The following is a 15098-nucleotide window of genomic DNA, read 5'->3' as shown; positions in this document are numbered from 1 at the left end:
GATTCCTAGAAGAGCTATGCTGGGAGGACCAGGTTGTAGGCTTGAGATCCTGATTCCCCCAACTCTGTCCCTCAGAAAGGAGGGACAGAGGATCCCAGAGATCATGGTTCCTCCTCACAGGAACACCACACATGCATTCTGAATTCTCCCTGAGGACAGTTCCGTCCTCCCCACACAAATTGAGGGGACCCCAAGCAGCATGGAAGGAGCTCTAGGTCTGAGCTGAAGTCTCTGAGTGCCGAGTGAGACAAAATGGCCAGTGTCCAGGCTGTAGGCTGAGCTCACAGCCTGCAGGCCAAGTGGAATGGCCCCACACACTCACCCTTTCCCAGCTTCCAAGGCCTCCCCCTGCACTTCTGAGGACTGCAGTTGTGCGAGATGTTCACAGAACGACAAGCCTCACCCACCTGGGGCCTTTCTCAGCAGCAGAGTTGGAAAGCCCAGTATAACCGAGCCAGCAAAGAAGATCACCATGGTTATGCAGTGTTGTCCCGGTGCACTGAATAGACAGTTCTCACAGCCAGTAAGCGCACATGACATCAGAGGAGATGCAACCAATCAGAATCACCCTTGGCATGGGGGCAGTCACTGGGGTCATGCAGAGTGAGGACAGTGAGGGATGAAGCCTGGACTAGAGTCTGAAGCCATCTCACCCTCCTATGGCCTTACTCTTCAGACAGCAGGGGGCTGGGTCACCTCCCGGTGACCCCACGCACTGGGGTCCTGTAAACTGCAACAACAAAGTGCTCATGAGTTGCAACTTACAAATGTCTATTGGATCCAGGGCCTTTCTTTGTCTTCATAGTCTTGTTCTATTCTGCCCTTAGGTCACTTGAATATATATTAAGAATATTTAAAGATATTACATTTGTTTCATTTCCCTTAAGAATTTCTTTCCTGGTCTGTATTTGGTCACTTACAATTGCTTCCTGTTTGTTTCTTGCTGGCACATAATGACCCACCTGATTGCATATATTGCTTGCTAATCCAGTAATTTTGCTTAATTCACTTATCAGTTTGGATTTACTTTTGGACTATTTTGGATTATCTTTGTAGATAATAGTGTCATCTTCATATATTGACAATTTAGCTTCTTAAAAATTTTTCCTTATATCTAACATTTTCTTTATGTTTTATTTTCCTGACCACATCTCCACTACATTTGTTGAGGAGAGACTGTGAGAGGCTCTCTAGCCCATGGAAAAGGTTTCAATGTTCTTTGTTTATTGTGCTGTTAGTTTTTTGTTTTAAAGAAGATTTTATTTATTTATTTTACAGATAGAGTTACAGAGAGAGAGAGAGAAAGGCTTTCCTTCCACTGGTTCACTCCCCAGGTGGCTGCAATGGCCGGAACTGTACTGATCTGAAGCCGGGAGCCAAGTGCTTCTTCCTGGTCTACCATGCAAGTGCAGGGGAAAGCAATTGGGCCATCTTCTACTGCTTTTCTAGGCCACAGCAGAGAGCTGGATTGGAAGAGGAGTAGCCAGGACTAGAACTGGTGCCCATATGGGATGCTGGCACCACAGAGGATTAACCTACTGTGCCACAGAGCCAGCCCCAAGACAGTCTTTTTTTAAAGATTTATTTATTTATTTGAAAGGCAGAGTTACAAAGAGAAAGAGGCAGATGCAGAGAGAGAGAAGAAGAGAGAGAGAGACAGAGAGAGAGGTCTTCCATCAGCTTGTTCACTCCCCAAATGGCAGTAACAGCCAGAGCTGTGCTGATCTGATCTGAAACCAGGAGCCAGGAGCTTCCTCCAGGTCTCCCATGTGGGTGCAGGGGCCCAAGCACTTCAGCCATCTTCTACTGTTTTCCCAGGACATAGAAGAGATCTAGATCAGAAGTAGAGTAGCCAGGACTTGAACAGGCACCCATATGGGATCCTGACACTATGCCACAGTCTACCCTCTGTTTCTTTCTATGTTTCTTATTTTAATTATAAGAATGAACCCAAAATGACTGATTTTGCCTTTGATTCCAACATATTTACTGAAGCATATAAATTTTCTCCAAGAACTGATTTATATGGAATCCCAGGTATTCCTACCTTTGCTTCTACATCCTATACCTGCAGACCCCATCTGCCTCCCAATGGCCCCAACCCCATGTGCCTGTAACTATGCCAGACTCTGTGTGTCTCTAATCATGATCCTGAAACCAGTATATTCTCTGAAGTATACCATTTTATGTGACTGTGAACCCTGTCAGTCCTTTAGCTTTTGTCATTGAAGAATCTTTGTCTGTCATCCAGCCCAGCTCTTAGAAGACTCTGTCAATTGTGCCTGCAGCATGTGCTGGCTGAATGAGTCTGCCACTTACAAGAATGACTGCTTCCCTTGTCCATATAGCCCACTTCAGGACTTCAGTGTCTCTAACCTTTCTGACCTACAGGATGACTTTTTTTTTTGTCCTGCAGTCTCTTCATTCCCTGTGTCTCAGCTCATATGAGCATTTGGTGACATATGTCCTTTGTCTGAGAGAGCATGCATTCCTTCGGTGGCTCTGTGCCATTTATCTGTGTCCACTTTATGTTTCTTCCTTTTCTATTGGTCCCCATGCCAAGTGGCTGCACATTAAGGATCTTCTGCCTCACAAGTCTTTACCTAGTGTGACAATTTGATTATCTGTTAACCTACTGAAAGAATCTTTATGTCTTAAAAGTTAGGTCTTGGTAAATAAAGCCATTGGGTTATATGTGGGCATAAGTTTGTTTTCATGAGAATTGGATAAATAAATAGGGACATGGTTGCTGCATTGTATGTTGATACTATTGTAGCCTTTATGAGAGCATGTCAAGATATCTTGTAAAGCACCACTATATATTCTCACCTGCCATGAATAAGACTTTCTGGTGTTTTGTATACTTGTAAAGCATAGTCATTGTCATTGATGTTTTATATTGTTAACACCCTTATAGGTGTGTACTTCCTCTGTTTTATTGATATGTGAATTTTCATTCACTTAATGTATAGTTCATGCTTTCTCATTATAATTCCCTAATGGTCAGCATATTTTTTTTTTTATTCAGATTTTACTAAAGTTTTATCTTTCACAATAAGAGCAAATTTCAGGTGATTTAGAACATTTGTTAAGTTGGGTTCCCAAATCACTTTTTATTGTTTCCATATAGAACTTGATAACTTCAAATTTCCATGCCTCTGTATAATTTGAAAATCCATTTTTAATTTATCAAGTGTAAGTTTATGGATAAAACTACTAACACTTTGAGTGGATCTTCACTGACAAATGAATCATGAATCTTCACAGACTCATTTTTCATGGAGAAATATGGTATTGTAGCATTTCACTGGAGTTCTATAAACTGTTAATGTGAGAAGAGAACACAAAACTGCAGTGACATGTAAATAAATACTCAGGGATCACCTCACTCAGTAGCTGTAGTAGACTCATATCTATGCTATAACCTCACACTGAGGGCCACACAACCTCATGAAAAGCAAAATTACAAGTTACTGTATATTATATACAATCTTTCAAAATTCAGCTAAATTCTTGTACTAAATCTGCCATGTCAAGAGTTTTCTATACCAGATTATATCCATCCTTGAGATTGTACCTCAGAACAGTTTTTCCCCATTTTGATTAGCATTGGGTTTATTCACATAGGATGTGTTCCTGTGTGCCCTTTTACCCTGTAATGTGCACAACAGACATTTCAATACTTTCAAAGTTTCCCAATGCTAGCATAGCAGATTACATAGCAATTGCTCTCTTCTCCCTCTTTCAGTGGAAGGACTTTGAGCTGCTAGTCTCCTGTGAAGAAGACTTTCAGAGATTTATATAAAGCATTTTTGAATGATGCAACAAAATTTCAGCCCTTTCATTCCAAGAGGGTAGAGCTGATTTCTGTGATCTCCTCTAGCAATTTGCTCTTTGTAGCACTCCCTCTCTGTCACCAGGCCTTTGATAGTCTTCTGAAATAGACTTATAAATCTCTTTTTTTAAAAAATGATTTATTTATTTATTTGAAAGTCAGAGTTACACACAGAGAGATAAGGAGAGGCAGAGAGAGAGAGAAAGAGAGAGAGAGTGAGTTAGAGAGAGAAAGGTCTTCCATCTGCTGGCTCACTCCCTAATTGGCCACAACAGCTGGAGCTGCATGGATCTGAAACCGGGAGCCAGGAACTTCTTCCAGGTCTCCCACACAGGTGCAGGGGCCCAAGGACTTGGGCCATCTTCTATTGCTTTCCCTGGCCACATCAGAGAGCTGGATCAGAAATGGGTAGCTGGATTTGAACCAGCACCCATATGGGATGCTGGCATTGCAAGCATCAGCTTTGCCCGCTAAACCACAGTGCCTGCCCCGGCTTTTTAATCTTTTAGTTCAAGCTCTTCATTTCCTTATGTAATTGTCCCAAGCCATGCTGATCTTCCTGGTTCTTTCTTCACCATCTCACTGATCATCAGCAGTCTCTGTACTGAGACTCTTTCCTTTTCAATAGACATGTCCTCCTATGCTCTATCACTACAATTAATCTACCTGTCAATGGTTGTTCTGAACTTTGGATCATTTATAAATTTGGTAATACATGGATTATATCACAACAGAGTAACTTTTCTTTGAGGTTATAAGTTATACACAATTTTTTACATTTGTAGTATTCAAACTACAGTCAGTACTAAATGTGACTTGATAAACAAATTTTGACTGCTTCTTATGATATGCAGTCTGTATTTTGCGCTATTATTAAGAGTCACATTTAGAAATTAACCCTAAAATATGTTGAATTTCAAGTCTTTTATTTGTGTTCAAGGGGGCAGAGCTGTTTAATTTCTTGGAATTTATTATCATAGAACAAAAAGGCTTCCTTATGATACCACAATATTTCAAAATGAAGAATTTTTAAAGATGTTATTTATTTATTTGAGAGGTAGAGTTACAGATAGAGATAGGAAGACACAGGGATAAAGGTTTTCCGTCCATTGGTTCATTCCTCAAACAGCCACTATGGCTGGAGCTGGGCTGATCTGAAGCCAGGAGCCAGGAGTTTTTTGGGGGTTTCCCATACAAGTGCAGAGGCCCAAGTGCTTGGGCCACTTTCCACTGCTTTTCTTTGCCATAGCAAAGAGCTGGATCAAAAGAGGGGCAGGACATGAACCTGCACCAATATAGGATACCAGCACCACAGGCAGAGATTTAGTTTACTGCAAAACATCAATGGACCCCATAGGCAGAATTCTAAACTCCTGAGTCTCATAGAAAAAAAATGATAGCAATTTGAAAAAGAAACAATTTTCAACTTTCTTTGGAAAAAAATTGACTTCATATAACATGAGACTTTGGAAAAAGCTAATCTACAGCTGGACATGAGAGTGAAAAGATTATTTTTAAAAAGAGCATTATGCTTAAGATTGAAATGTGTTATGATTAACATTTACTTCTTTAGCAATTATTTTACAATGGACTTATAGCATGTGATATAAATCAGTCTCAACAGAATATTCTCTGGGACATTTGCTGAAGATTTATATATATTATTTATATTTATATATATTATTTATATATATTTATATATATATATATATAGAAGAAACATAAAGTGGACACATATATATATATATATATATATAAAGCTAGTATTCTGGGAGTGCTAGGTGGTATTCTGCTAGACAAGATTTATCAGAGGGGATCTTGTCTAAGAGGAGATTGCTGTCAAATGTGCATGTCCAGAACTGTACCAGGCTGAAGCCAGAAGTGAAGAATGCAATCCATGTCTCACACTTAGGCATAAGACTTACTTGAGACATTTCCACTGCCTCCCAGAGTCTGCAAGTATGAATAAGCCTTGTTCAAAGTAGAGACAAATGAGACTGTCCATTTCTTTTGTCTTCATGAGATTTAGAGGACAATCTATGAGAAAGCTGGAGGGCCAGTGCCACAGCTCACTAGGCTAATCCTCTGCCTTGCAGCACTGGCACACCAGGTTCTAGTCCTGGTCGGGGCACTGGATTCTGTCCCGGTTGCCCCTCTTCCAGGCCAGCTCTCTGCTGTGGCCAGGGAGTGCAGTGGAGGATAGCCTAAGTGCTTGGGCCCTGCACCCCATGGGAGACCAGGATAAGTACTTGGCTCCTGCCATCGGATCAGCATGGTGCGCCGGCTGCAGCACACCAGCTGCGGTGGCCATTGGAGGGTGAACCAATGGCAAAGAAAGACCTTTCTCTCTCTGTCTCTCTCTCTCACTGTCCACTCTGCCTGTCAAAAAAAAAAAAGCTGGAAATCAGTGCTCAAGAGTGGTTCCAGTTTGCTGCATCTATTCACTTATTTCTAATATGTATATTTGATGTGAAAGTGACCAATCCAGCTCTCTGCTATGGCCTGGGATAGCAGAACATGACCCAGGTCCTTGGGCCCCTGCACCCACATGGGAGACCAAGAAGAAGCACCTGGATCCTGGCTTCAGATTGGCACAGCTCCAGCCATTGTGGCCATTTGGGAGTGAACCAACAGAAGGAAGACCTTTCTCTCTGACTCTCCCTCTCACTGTCTGTAACTCTACCTTTCAAATAAATAAATAAAATCTTTAAAAGAAAGTGACTTTTCACATTTTTATCAACTGTTTAAATTGAAGAGTTTATTTTCTTACTGTTGATTAAGTTTTTGATAAATTTTAAATACAATTCCTCTACTGTTTCCTCACATGGCACTTGTCTTCCACTATTTGAACTGTATCTTTTCAAATATTCATTCATTCATTTATTCATTCATTCATTTGAAAGGGATAGCAACACACATGGAGAGAGAGTGAGAGTGATAGCGCAAGAGAGAGAGAGAAAAGAGGAAAGAGGAGAGATAGGGAAATATCTTCCATCTGCTGGTTCACTCCCCAATGCCCACAATAACTAGGTCTGGGCCAAGCATAAGCCAGGAGCCAGGAAGTTTATTCTGGTCTCCTACATGGGTAGCAGCAACCCAAGAATTTGGGGCAATTTCTTCTGACTTCTCAGGCACATTTCAAGGAGGCTAAATGGTGATCATTGAGACTATAAATGTTGGCTTTTATTTCTGAGGCAGGCATTCTGAGTATGCACTGTCATGATGTCTGCAACTCTGAAGTGGTTCACAGAAAATGCACACATAAATAGATGAAGCAAAACCCACAAAACTGTAGCAAGTATTGAACTTAGTGAAGGTGCATGGGTGCTCATTGTGTTTTCCTTACTTTAAAAAAATTTAGGGTGTACAACTTCATACATTTCATATATACAAATTTGGGAGCACAGTGATTCCCTTCACCCTATCCTCCCTCCTGCCCATACTCCCACCCTTCTTCCTCCCTCTACTATTTCTATTCTTATTTTTTTGTTGAAAAGGTATCTCTGTTACAGTGCAACATTTTATAAGAAATACATGTCTACAAAGAAGTGAAACAATATAGATGTGCCTTACATCAACAGATACTCTTCTTACTCTGAAAATAATTGACCCACTGTAAATGATATGAATCAGTCAAAAATATGTTTAACAGAGTCCTACAGGGCACCTATATAAGACAACACTCAATGTAGATATATTTGACACTGTCCAAGTGAGGATATTAATTTTTGAAGAACATTAGACACAACTTGAGGTCTTTTATTCCATGAACGATTGAGGTAGGAGTCTCCATGTATCGCCATTTTCACAGATACATCTTAAGTCAAATGAAAGTTCCCAAAAAGACAGAAATCTCCAAAACTGAACCATCAGACTATGTACCAAGTCTTTCTTTCTTTAGATGAACAAGGTTAGGAATTCTACGTGCATCAAAAGATTTACTAAAGATAATACAAGTAGTAATATAGTTTGTAGACATGTTTGTAAATAATACCACAAATTTCAATTAGGATTTTATGTGTTAAAAAGCTTTGAAAGTGTTTAAAAATAAATAGCACAAACATTCATGATAAAACAAATAGTACTGTGCCTGTTGAAATGTGTTTCCACGTCTATTATAAAAGAAACAACTGCTGTTTCTTGCTGTCAATCAGCAACTTCTCACCTTTTTTTTAGTGTCATATTTTTAGGTAACCATGGCCAGTTTAATTCTAATAAAATAACCTTAGGATGTGAACTTAAACTATTTTTTCCATTTCCTTAACCCAAAGAATGATCATATGAAGCATACATCATATATACTCATTTTTGTATATTATGAAAAAGGTGAAAATAAATGAAGATTCAGATTAAATGAACTGCTTTTAATAAGTTATAAGTTTAACATTTTAATATGTTATATGTCTTAAAGTAAACATTATTAAAAGTAAATTTTAATTAATTAAAAACAAAATAGTAAAGCCACTGCTAAAATTAAAAAAAAATAAAAGAATGAAGAAAAACCACATCATGATGTAGAAAAATCTACTTGATTTGCATCATTTGGTATCATTAAGTAGAAGAATATTTAATCAGACAAGTTTCATAACAGACCTCTTCATGGTCAAAAATGCTTTCTATTAAATATTAACATGTAATGAAGGATACAGAAACTCAGGAGGTCAGACTCCAAAGAAGCATCCACACTTCCAGAGTGTGTGGTTGACCAGAAAAGTGCTTAGTCAGCTGTAATTTAAGAAGTAAGAGAACCAATAGATCTTTGCCTATTCCAGATAAAAAGACTATTACAAAGTTCAGATTTACATCTGGCTGTAAAAAACTAAGATTCAGAAAGACCATAAAAGTTTTATTTTAACCACATATTTACAAAAAAAAAAAAAGCAATTCATACATGAAAACTGGGTTTCCCTTGGCTTTAATACATCAAAAGGACATAATCTAATCTAACTCATGCAACACTTTCAAAGGTACAATGCATTGGAAATATATTTGCCATTGTAGTGGACATTTCTACAAAGCAAATGCCTATGGGTGCTTCTGAACTTGCAAAAAAAAAAAAAAATCAGGCACCACAGTTCTCGAAGATGGCTGTGTTTCATACATGGTGGAAACAATGAAGACAGCCTTCAGGAGTCTCAATACCCATTGCAACATGATTTCCTCTCCCTCAGTTTGCTTGCTGACTTCCGGTCACTTGATTAGAAGGCCTATTTTTTCATTGCTTCTTTGCTAACTGCTGTTGGTACTTTGTAGGCTATACATTTTAAACTTATGTAAAGAACATTAAAAGCTACTTCATGAAATTTAATTTTGTGCTGAATATTCTTCAAAGAACTTTATAAATAATATTTTAAATGATTCTTCAAATTCACTTTTTGTTATATCATATTGTTGCTTTCTCCAACTTTATTCACAAATGATCTAGTTCCAGGTAAATTTCAGAGGTATCCAAGCACTGGCACTCTTCTAATAAAGCCAACCACCACAGGAAAAGCCCCTGAACAAGAGAAAGAATCCATAAGTTTTGAAAAACACACCTACCAAAGGCCAACTGATGAGGACTACAAATACACCACCCAGGAAAAATCCAGTGGCTTTCATTTTATGTGTTTGAAAGAAGAATCTGAATATTCTTTCTAAACCAATTACAAAAACCAAGCCAGCCACAAACAAAATGTTTCAATAGGAAGTAACACTTTGTCAAAAAAAGAACCATTCCAATGAACAGGAAAAACACTCCAAATCCTGTAATCCCATTCCAATTTTCTGGGTGTCTGTTAAGGAGATCATGGCTGTGGTAGTAAGGGCAGCAGTGGCAGCAGCTCGGAATGCCAATGGTGGGAAGCTGAGTCAGGAGAAATGAACCCATTTTTATTTGTAATCTCAGATTCAAATGGGCACTCAACACTGGTGAGTATTACACTATACTTCCCAAGGACATTGGTTTCTCCACTATCCATGTTACTTTTCCAAACCCTTTTCCTCCTCAAATTTGTATCAACCCTGACTGTCCCTTACTGTCTACTGATGACCTGGCTCATACTTCATTGAGCAAGTATAATGAATGAGTTGGGAACTCTAATATTCCTACCATGCAAGACACCTTCCCCACATATAAATTCTACCTTCTCTCTCCTCTTTCAACAGATGATGTGTTCCTAATTCTATAGGCTTCTCACTTGGGTTTTGGATGACACCCTCAACTACTTCTGCAAAAAATTCCCCTCTCTATTAAGTATTTATGCAGAAAAGAAGGAAGGAAAGAAGGAAAAAAAGGGAGGAAGGGAGGGAGGAAAAAGGAGAGGGGGAGGAGGGAGGGAAGAGAAAAAGATGTTTCCTTGATCACACCTCCTTTAGAGTTACAACTTCAATTCTCTCCTTTCTTTCCCTAAAGTGCTTTCTACAGTCATTCTTTCATTCCCTCACTTTTTATCCTCTCATCAGTCTGCACTAACTGGACTTTATCCTCATCATTTCATAGAAGCTGTGCTAAGCAATATCGCCAACAACTTCAATCTTGTCTAAGTCAATGTCACTTCCCTGCCTTTATCTTAAACTCGCAACAGCATTCAGCTGTTTTGCTACATTCGTCTCCTTGGACCATTTTCTTTCTTTTTCTTTTTTTTAAGATTTTTTTTTTATTTACCTGAAAGGCAGAGTTACAGAGAGGCAGAGGCAGTGAAAGAGAGAGAAAGAGAGAGAGAGAGAGAGAGAGAGAGAGAGAGAATCTTCCATCCACTGATTTACTTCCCAAATGGCCACAACACCCAGAGCTATGCAAATCTGAAGCCAGGAGCCAGGAGCTTCTTCTGGGTCTCACACACAGGCGCAGGGGACCAAGGAGCTGGGCCACCTTCTACTGCTTTCCCAGGACATGACAGGGAGCTTGATTGAAAAAAGAGCAGCCGGGACTAGAAGTGATGCCCATATGGGATGCTGGCACTGCAGGAGGTGGCTTTAGCCAATATCCCATGGCGCCAGCCCTGAAACATTTTCATTCTCTTATTGTACCACATTATCTCAGCATTCCCCTCCTCATTCTCCTCTTCCTTATTATTTTTTGTTATTCTTCTTGCTTAACTAATTGTGCATGCACAGTTAGTTCACAACATTAGATACAACTTTTTAAAAAAGATTTATTTATTTGAAAGGTAATGTTACACATAGAGAGAGGGACAGACAGAAAGGTCTTCTAGCCACCGGTTCACTCCCAAATGGCTGAGTGCTGGAGCTGTGCCCATCTGAAACCAGGAGCCAGGAGCTTCTTCTGGGCCTCCCATGCGGGTGCAGGGGCTCAAGGACTTGGGCCATCTTCTACCGCTTCCCCAGGCAGTAGCAGAGTGCTGGATTGGAAGCGGAGCAACCGGCACTTGAACCAGTTCCCATATGGGATGTCAGCACTGCAAACAGCGGCTTTACTCACTAGGACACAGTGATGCCTGACTTACCAATCATTTTAAGGCTGCAGGAGTAGGGAGGGGGTGGTGGTTTCTGAAGAATTCACAAATGCAGCTCATTCAAGTAAAGTGCTCCCACCCCACCGCACCACTATATACGTTGTTTTTGTTAATTAAAGGTTCTGGTGAGTTCTAAGCTGGCCAGCAGTGACTCAGGAGGCGAGCTTGTCTCTTTGCACTGCTAGACTCCAAAGACCTCAGTACGCCCAAGTTCGGAGCTCACTGCGCCTCACTCACCCTTCCTCGTCACCAGGACGCCAGCTCCCAGTGCTGCCAGGAGGCGATGATTAGCCCCACGGGCCCAGGAGCACAGATGTCCACCCAGAGCCCACCCAAAAGCAGGCCCACTTCAGGTGTCACCTTCAGACAGTCACTGTCTCCTGCTGCTGAAGACTACCCGGCCCCGTGTTGCAGGGTTCCTGGTTCTCCTGCCCACTAAGGAGGGAAGCAGAGGCACAGCTGTGCTTTCCGGAAATCTGCTCAGCTAGGGGGCAGAGATTCCCCAGGCTGGGGGAAAGGAGAGCCTGAGCCTGCCTGCGCCATAGCTCTGTGGCCTGGAAAAATTCATCGCCTTCTGCAGGCCTGCAGGTTGTGGCATCTCGCCAGATGGCGCTCTAAGCGGTAGCTCAGATGTCAACAGCTCCCTGGCTTCCAGCCAGTTCGCGGGCTTCAGTGCCCAGCACCGGCTCAGGCTCTGCCCCTGCCATAGGCCTTCAGCCAATCATCTCTCTAGAAGGGCGGGGCTGGCCCCGAGAGACCCGCCTCCATGCCAGCGGGCTGTAAAGGCTGCAGCCCGCTGAGGGCTGCGGGTTAGTAGTCTGTGTGTGCGGGGACTGGTACCGCATGACACCAAGAGTGTGGAAAAGCTGGAGAAGATGAACTGGTCCTCGTGAGTACATGCGGCTTGCTACACACGCGGCACTTTGGGATATCCTGTAACCTGAATGTCTGCAGAAAAGCCAAGTGCACAATACAAATTTACTCTGGGAAATTGTATCTATGAGGGCTGTGCTCGCTTTGTGAGTGTGGACACTCGGGGAGGGCTTGCAAGGAGGCAGGTGGAGCGGCCTTGTGTGTGGCTGAGAACCGTTTCGTCCCAGGAACCCTGGCCACGCTGTGCTCTTGATCATCCTGTGCTGCTGCTGGGGGGGAGGGGGTGGGCGGGACATCGTTTACCTTTATTTTAAAATCAAGATTGATATATTGAGGGTCCTTGTCTATTTAGATAAGAATTCTAAATATTGGGTTTCTGTAAATGAGAAAACATGGTACAGTCTAGCATTTACAGTGTGAGAGAAATACACAGGAAGGTGAGGGATTTACCAAGAGGAAGGGGGTCAGAAATTGAAAGCGGCTGTGGCACACCAGGCTTTTCCAGGGAGTAGACCAGAGGCTGCAAAGGAGAGAGAGCATGTGGGCAGGAGAGCAGCGGCGGGGCAAGCCAGGAGGCTCCAGAGGCAGCCAGAAGGCCCCACACCAAGAGACGTGGGGTGAACAAGGGCCATGTACAAGCCTTCACAGTCCAGAGCCACGGGGAGAGGAAAAACTGCAGGTGGGAATGACCACAAAACCACGTGGTGTGGGCAGACAGTGGAGGGGCTGCTAAAAAGCTGTGTGCCTGAAGGCTTGTGAGGGCAAGGGCAGGCCAGAGGGCTCCATGCTTTCTATGCACTCCCCAAAGGGGCGTAATTAGTTGTCTGCTTGGCAAGTTGGGAATACAGGTGGAATACATAGGGGTTGGGGCCATAGTTTTCCAGCTCATGAATCTGATTAACTTAATCTTGTATGCCTGCTCATATCAGGGGATGTGCTTTTGCTGGCTGAAGACTTCCTTTTGAGTCCTTTCTCACTTTTTCATGATAAAGCTGTTCTCACACAGTCATGACTGTGGAACAAATCATAGTTCTGCAGTGTCTTCCTCAAAGGAGTGTTGTGGGTCAGAGGGGTGCGAGGCTGGGGCCAGTCGTCACTCATCACTCCCTATGCATGGTCTCTGGTGCATCCAGGACCGAAGGTGCAAAGCAATTAACCTTGCAAAGAAACTGCCACTGTTTGTGGGCCAAAAATAGCATCTTTTTTTTTTAAGGTTTTTTGAAAGTCAGAGTTACAGAGAGGGAGAGGCAGAACAAGGGAAGTCTTCCAACCTCTGGTTCACTCCCCTAAATGGCCACAAGGACCAGGGGCTGGGTGAGGCTGAGACAGGAGTTTCTTCTGTATCTTGGACTAGGGCTTAAGGGTCCAAGGACTTGGGGCATCCGCCACTGCTTTCCCAGCTGCATTAGCAGGGAACTGAATTGAAAGTGGAGCAGCCTAGATTCAAACCATTGCCAATATGGGGTGGGTGCCTTAATTCATGGTGCCAGGTCCCATCATCTGCTGTTTGGACTGTACAATATATTAAGATATCTTTGTGATGGGGATGGTGCTGTGGTGTAACAGGTAAAGCCACTCCCTGCAGTGGTGCATTCCCATATGGTGTGGGTTCAAGTCCTGGCTGCTCCTCTTCCAATCCAGCTCTCTGCTATGGCCTGGGAAAGCAGTAGTAGATGGCCCAAGTCCTTGGGTCCCTGTACCCATGTAGGAAACCTGGAAGAAGCTCCTTACTTCGAATCAGCACAGCTCCACCTATTGCAGCCAATTGGGGAGTGAACCAGTGGATGGAAGATCTCTCCCTCTCTATTTTCCTCTCCTCTCTCTGTGTACTTCTGACTTTCAAATAAACAAATACATCTTTAAAAAATGATATCTTTGTGATTTTAAGGTAGTTCTGACCTTTACTCTTAACATTAGTAGTTACAGTCTGAGGAACTGAGGAAACTTCAGTAATTCAATGCTGAGCTTAAATATTAGGTCGATAAGATTGCTACTTGTTTTTGTCTCATTTGGTTTGTCTGTAGCTACTAGACAGCTTTATTGGATAAAAGTATATTCAGCTGTAGTTGTGCTTTCAAACCTGTCTGCTTAGTGATTTTTTTTTAAGATTAAAAGATTGGAAGACATGATTGAGTTATTTCTTGCAAAAATTCTTCCATTCCTGGGAAGCCCAAAACCAGCAAGAAAAGCAAACAATAAACTTTCATTAATTAAATTGAGAATCCTGTGCTCACAAACCTGAACAGCTGAGCTGGAAAGGGGACCTGATATGTGCCCTCTTAACTGCAGAACTTCTCTTGCAGGCCTCCCCCAGAGGAAGCACTGCTGTGGTCAGAAGGATTCGAGGAGCTGCAGGCCAGCAAATGTGAGTAAACCTTGAATTTGATTTACTGAAAATATTGCGAGAGTCTAGAAAGGTTGTGTCCCCACAACAAATGAGCAGCTCACAAGAGGAGAAATAGACTCAACAGTCACAGGAGCCTAGAACAACTTTTTAACCCCTTATTTCTTAGCATATTGACTCCAAGTGGGGAAGACAAATTAGCCTTAAACAGCACAGTGGCTGTGTTCTTGGTTGAGCTTGAGTCTGCTTTTCCATTGCATATGTTTACAAGATGCTTAGTTCCGAGAGAATTTGTCATTCCCCTGTGGACTTTTTTTTTTTTTTTTTTTGCATCAACAGCAAACATAAGTATTTGTCTTTGTACTTAAGCATTTTGCCTACTGGCATCTTTGTCTTTAAGATTTGTTAAAATTTTATGTAAGTTATGTAACTTTCATGTATTTCATATGTATAGGTTTTGGAACATCATGATACTTCCCACTCTATCCTCCCTCCCACCCATTCTCCAATTCTTCTTCCTTCGCCATTCCCTTTCTTAATTTTTTACAAAAAGCTAATTTCAGTTTATTTAATGATCATTCAGTTAATC

At 41.8% G+C, this 15098-nt stretch overlaps 1 pseudogene; it reads right to left on the bottom strand.

Annotated features, from left to right (window-relative positions):
- Positions 1-9213: 9213 nt before the first annotated feature.
- Positions 9214-9625, bottom strand: LOC149119480 (vesicle transport protein GOT1B pseudogene; annotated as a pseudogene).
- Between the last annotated feature and the right edge of the window lie 5473 nt (positions 9626-15098).

This window comes from Oryctolagus cuniculus, chromosome Y, assembly GCF_051225735.1.
Source record: "Oryctolagus cuniculus isolate XC-2025 breed Fujian yellow rabbit chromosome Y, ASM5122573v1, whole genome shotgun sequence".
In the NCBI taxonomy this organism is placed as follows: domain Eukaryota; kingdom Metazoa; phylum Chordata; class Mammalia; order Lagomorpha; family Leporidae; genus Oryctolagus; species Oryctolagus cuniculus.
Note: the sequence above shows the minus strand (reverse complement) of the source record. Positions and strands in the feature narration are given on the sequence as shown.